We start from the raw sequence: 6,000 nt of genomic DNA, 5'->3' as shown, positions 1-6,000 counted from the left end.
AGTGTGCAAGAAGAAAAGGATAGTGATGCGCTTAAGCATGAAAAGGATACGCGTATTATCGCATGATCGATGTTAAGATTTAAACACCACAGCAGCAATAGTGCATTTCCAGTTCTTTTTTTGGGGAGGGGCGGGCTTTTCCCCCCGAGGGGACTGCCCTACTGCAGACCCCGCTGGACCCGCCTGTCCTCCGCCCACGTCTCGGCCGCAGAGCCCGCCTCCCCTCCCCCCGCCGCTGCGGTCCGATCCCTCCCGCCGACCGGGTCCCCGCCCCGCGCCGGTGGCGGCCGAGTCCCGTCCGCGGCGGCTCCGCCGAATGACCCGTAGTAACCCCGTCCCGCCCCGGGCCGACCGCGCCGCGCTCCCCGGCCGGAATTCGATAGGCCCAGCCCCGCACGCGCCACCGCCCGCGGGCCAATGGGCGGCGGCCTCTCTGCATATGCAACGAGCGCCGGCCGGGGGTGCGCGTCCCGGGCGGTTCGGCTCAACAGACGCTGGTCTGCCGGCGCCTGCGAGCGACGCTGCGTGTGTCGCCGCGGCCGGGGCTGGGACGAGGCGGTGGCGGTGGCGGCGGCGGCGGCTGCGGCCGGGGTAGCAGAAGGTCGTCCTCTCGCAGTGCGGGCGCGGCGGCTGCGCCGGGGTCCCCAGGAGGCGGCACGGGGCGTGAATTCTCTGGGGCGCAGCCAGGCCTGCGCGGGCCCGAGGCTGGAAGAACTAGGGCTCCTGCGTCGCGGTGAGTGCGGCGCCCGTTGTGGGAGCGGCGGGGGCCGGTCGGCGGCGCGGCCTCGGCGTGCGGCCGGGCTGGGCCCTCCCGCCTCCTGGGCTTGGGGGTGGGACGCGAGCGGCCCGGGGGGCCCCGGGTGCCCGACGAGGCCGCGGAGCCGGGCCCCGGGGGTGGGCGCGCAGGCGGCCGCGGGGTCGCGTGGCGGCCCGCGGCGTAGTGGGGGAGGCAGCCGGGCAGGGTGGGAGGCGCCGCCGTGGGGTCCGGGAAGCGGCTGACGTGGGGCCTGGGCCGAAGGGCTCACGTGAGCTGGGGGAACCGCAGCGCGGGCGTCCGCGTAGTCCGGGGGAGGAAGGATGCTCTGGGTCCTTCCCGGCTCTGTAGGGGGCGGGCGGCTTGGCGGGCAGTGGGGGGTGGGGGTGGGGTGCTGGCATCTTCCTTTGGGTGGGCTTTGACGCGGTCCCTGCGAGGATATAGCCCTGCGATTGCGGGAAACCCTGCTGGAGGGACGCGCGGGGGTGTCTGTTGCTGCCGGCTGGGGGCAGAAATTGGGTGGGTGAGCGGGGTCGACCTTGGCATTTGTTCTGGGCCCCTGGCTGGTGGGGCCACGGTTGGCCGATGGTTGGGGTTGAGAGTTGCAGGTTTACTTTTCCGTAAGTGCGTTTTAATTACACATCCAGTAATAGAATGTGTAACGCCGAGGTGGTGCTCGTTATCAGCAGTCCTGCGGGGGAGTAGTTATCGGGACCGCTCCATAGGTGAGCCACCTGAGACGCAGCGACATTTAACTGGTTCCCCCGGTCTGGATTTAGAAAATGTGCTCTAAGCTATTGTATGTATGGCCCCTCCAACATGGAAAGGGTAGAACAACGTCTTTAAAATGATATGGCAGCTAGAGAGGGAATAGGCCTTGCGACAGCGATTACGGCTGAATACAGTGACAAATAGTTGACATTTATTGAGACTTTATTACATGCCGGGCCCTGTACAAAGTGCGTTATACGTGATATCTTCACACAGTTAGCAGCCCTCTGTTGTGGTGCTCATTCCCATTTTACAGCTAGAGAAACCGCAGTTTGGACCCGTAACTTGCCCCAGATCACAGCAAGTAAGAGAAGCTGGGATTCAGACTAGGCTGTCGTCTAAAACTCCAGAGCTCTTGAATCTAACCACTATATTATGCTGCCTCTCTTTGGTGGCTGGCTGAATTGTTGCCACGGTGGATTTTTGGGGGGGGGGGGGGGGGGGCCCGGGAGAGCTGTAATTTGAAGACCTTCTTTCATGACCATTGCAACCTTGTTTGTTTCTCCAGATTAGTCCTGGGAGGTGAAGGTTGTCGCTGAGTTGGCTCCTGAAGCGAATTAGAAGGTTATTACAGGGAAGAGGTGTGGTGACGTGGTAGTCCGTTGCACAGACTTCATCCTTTTGTTTTCTGGCATCTTCTTGCACAGTTCTGACCCTTAGGGATGACTAAGACTTCTGCAGTCACTGTGGCTTGTTCTTTAGGCTTTTCGTGCTGTCTCTTCTTTTGTGAGCAGGGTCCAGGTGACAAGTCACCTGGTGTCTTTGGGTCTCAGTTACTGGATTTATTAAGATGTTCGGTTGGGCTTCAAAGCTGAAGTATTTTTTGAGTCTAAAATGTCCTTGAAGGGAGGAAGGAAGGAAGGAAGGAAAAGGGGATGGAGAAACGAAGGCTGGATAAATTATGAGCGGAAAATCATGCCCACTGGTTTGGGGGGTCAGATTTTAGAGCCTCAGGATCTTTCTCATTGCTTATGTGCTTCCCTGCTTAAATGACTACTTCTATTCCTCATTCAATTAATTGCTCAGCTACAGCCTTTTAACTCCTGTTACATTTTAGGCACCATGTAAGTGCTGGAAATATAGCAATGAACAGAATTGAGGTGATCCTTGCCCTCATGGAGGAAACGTATGAAGCAAATCATCCTACAGATAAATACATAATTACAGGTTATGAGAAGTGCAATGAAGGAAAAGTACTGTGGATGAAGAGTGTAATGAGGATTGTGATTGAGATGGAAATGAGGCAGTTTTTTGAACTGATGGGGTGAGATTTTACAGTCTTGCGTTCTGAGTCTGTGATCAAAAGTACATAATGCGAGAGTTTGAGAACTTTTGAATGATGACATTCTTTTCATTTCACGGTGTTGGTTCCTACCCAGCGTACTCTAGCTCACATTGCAAGATAGAAAAATGAGATGGGGAACTTTTTGCAGCATTCTGCCTCCCGGCCTAAATGTTCCTGTAACACTTAAAATTTCCCCTCCTAACATGAACGTTGGGAACCAAGGATCTTTAGGTGAGCTTTGGACTTGATGGGATTTGGATGTTGTCGGGAACGCCAGGCCAAAAAAGGTGACAGGGTTTTCTCACTTTAGATGAGCCAGCATCATAATGATCGAAGGTAACCAGAGTAGTTTACAGTTAAAATTCTCACCTCTTAGGAGACAAAATAATAATGTGGTTTGGGAAATGCAAGCTGTTAAGTATATGAATATTTCAGTTGAATGTGTATTAAGCCAATGCAAATAATGCATTGCAGTACGCTTACTCAATGCATAAAAAGATGAATTTGATAAAGGCCCTGTTTTCAAGGAGATTTAAATTTAATGAATACTAATACTCAGATTTAAGTCCCCCTGTCTCCCTTCAAAGTACTATCACGTTAGCCCGTTTGATCCTCTGAAGAGCCTCATATCATGAGCAGAAATACTGAGAAAAAGGAAATTTGGAGGTAGAATTGCCAGACATGGTGATTAATAGTTTACAGGTTGAGAGAAGGAGATGTCCAGCGATTACTAGTTTTACTGTTTTGGAGCCATCACTGTGGAGGTGGTGGGTGAACCCTCTGGCCTGGGTGAGCTTGCCTGTGAAGAGACTAGAATACGACCTGGGGGAGGCCTGGGATAGAGCTGGGTAGAGGAGGCACCGCAGATGGGAGGAGTGGCCTGGGAAGTGCGGGCATAGTCAGAAGCAGTGTGCCTGCAGGGGTGGGGGCTCCAATGAGAGGGGAATTGAGTATTGTTTAAATTTAAAAGCCGATGGGAAGGTAGGTGTTCCTTGGAAGGGAGAGGTTGAATACAGATGAGAAAAGTGCTAGCTTCTTTGTGCAAAGTTCCTGAGAACATGGGAGGGGGTGGGATCCAAGTGAGGCCAGCCCCTTAGCTGGGAGGAGGGACACCCCTTCTGTAGTAGCCCAAGGAAGGCCTGGAATTGATTTGTTGCGAATCAGTACCTTCTAGTGGAGCCCTGGCAATTTCCAAAAAATTGCCAAGAATTGTTAAGTTAAAAATCAGCCCATCTTTAGCTGACTGATAGGGTCTTTACAAAACCTCACTATAGAAGCATCATGTGAAATTGATTTAATACATGGTTTAGTTTTGATTTTATCCACTTAAATAGGGAAAATCCTTTCATCTGACTTGTGATTAGTTCTCTTCTGAAAAAGGAGAAAAGGAGAAGATATAAACATTAAATCTTGTGGTATCTTCTCGTACATGCTATTTTTAGTTTCATAAGAAAGTTTTTAGACTACTTTTGTTTCCTTGACATTTTAAATGCCTTAGTTCTTTTAATTTCAAAGTTTAGCTTCTGTTTTTACTGGAGTATACTTCCATACTTCTAATGTTTCCCACTTTGAGGCATAAAGAATTGGTAGATAATGGGGCACCTAGGTGGCTCAGTCAGTTAAGTGTCCGACTTCGGCTCAGGTCATGATCGCATGGTTCATGAGTTCGAGCTCCGCGTCTGGCTCTCTGCTGACACCTTAGAGCTTGGAACCTGCTTGGGATTTTGTGTCTCCCTCTCTCTCTGCTCTTACCCTGCTCTCACTCTGTCTCTCTCTCAAAAATAATAAATAAACATTAAAAAAATTAAAAAAAAAAGAACTGGTAGATGATTCAGTGGTTCCAACTGATCTGCTAATTCTTAAATAGAACTGAAGATACCTAAATAATCTTTTGGATAAACCACCTCCAAATACAGGTTTCTACTTGTTTCTGAAGGTATTTGTTATAAGAGAATATAGTGGAATCGATGTATTCATTCACGTGCGTATTTAGTGCCTATCTTGCGACACACTGGGAATTTGAAAATGGTTGCTGGTCTCTGTTCTCAAAGAGGTCCTCATGGTTCACGAAAAGAATGAGGCGTATGGACATTATATGGTGTAGGCGAAGAAGGTGTACGCGCAGATGTATTGCAGTATGGTGCTGTACAGATGGAGCAGAGGAGGGGAAGGGGGAATCTTCACAGTGGAGGTGATAGCCTGGTTTTCTGAGATGAGTTGGGCTGGCAGGTGAACAAGGGAGCCAGGGAATAGTGTTTTACCTTGAATTTAGTCCAGGTGTGTATGTTTGCAAATATGTACACACTGGAGATGTTATAATGATACCAAAGACTATTAGAAAAATAAAACGCTTACCCTGCTACCCTAACATTGACTGCGCGGGAGGTGAAAAAGCTGTCCATCTTCCTGTCCTGTCATGGTCAGCTTTGTTATCCCCTACTTGATTTAGAAAGTAACCGCAATTATATTTTTCTGGTACAAATCCTGGTTTTTCTTCTAAACTAACGGTCTTTGGAAGAAGGCTAATAGCCGACACCTTTACAATAATACTCCCTCTGGTCAGATGCTCTTTCTGTTTTCTTCTCAATTTTTTTTTTTTTTTTTTTAAATCCTTTTTATTTCACAGATGAGGAAATTGAGGCCCAGGGGATCTAAAGTGACTTGCTTAAGGTGTGCTGGATCTCCTGTCAGGCAGTTTGGTTCCAGAGTCTGTGTTATTAGCCCAGGCACTGGGCCTCCTCTCTGGGGCTCTTCCTTCTGAAGACACCATTATATCAGGAAAGGAGCCGTGATGACATTCAGGACAATATTTATTTTGAGTACACATAGTTTTACTGCCCTCCCCCAGCCACCACAGCCCTGTTTTTACAGGGAGAGCATAAATAAAGAGAAACGAACTGAATTGAGAGAATTTAATTAGAATTTTCTTCTTGTACTCGAATGTGAATACTTAAGGATATATCCTCCTCTTCAGGAATCATTATCATTGCCCTTTTGGAATTTTTTGGATCAGGAATATAATGCAGTTTGGAATGCCATCATCTAATATCATGTTCCTTTTTTTATTTTCTTTCTGTTAAAAAAATAGAAGTGCTCTCTGTATGTCTGAAAAGTATTTTATAATGTTTAATCCAAAGAAAGAGACCTGTTTCCCTCCCTCAAGTCCTCCAGTTAACCACTGACATGAACT

General features: G+C 49.2%; 1 protein-coding gene across 2 annotated transcripts in view; it reads left to right on the top strand.

Annotated features, from left to right (window-relative positions):
- The first annotated feature begins 643 nt into the window (after positions 1 to 643).
- ACSL3 (acyl-CoA synthetase long chain family member 3) overlaps positions 644 to 6,000 on the top strand; it is a 53,710-nt gene continuing 48,353 nt past the window's right edge. Inside the window, exon 1 of one of the 2 annotated variants that reach the window (XM_049615853.1) lies at positions 644 to 733. The gene's annotated coding sequence lies outside the window, so the exon portion shown is untranslated. The remainder of the gene's footprint in view (positions 734 to 6,000) is intronic. The other variant, XM_049615852.1, reaches the window with a different exon arrangement.

Source organism: Panthera uncia (genome assembly GCF_023721935.1).
Source record: "Panthera uncia isolate 11264 chromosome C1 unlocalized genomic scaffold, Puncia_PCG_1.0 HiC_scaffold_3, whole genome shotgun sequence".
NCBI lineage: Eukaryota > Metazoa > Chordata > Mammalia > Carnivora > Felidae > Panthera > Panthera uncia.
Note: the sequence above shows the minus strand (reverse complement) of the source record. Positions and strands in the feature narration are given on the sequence as shown.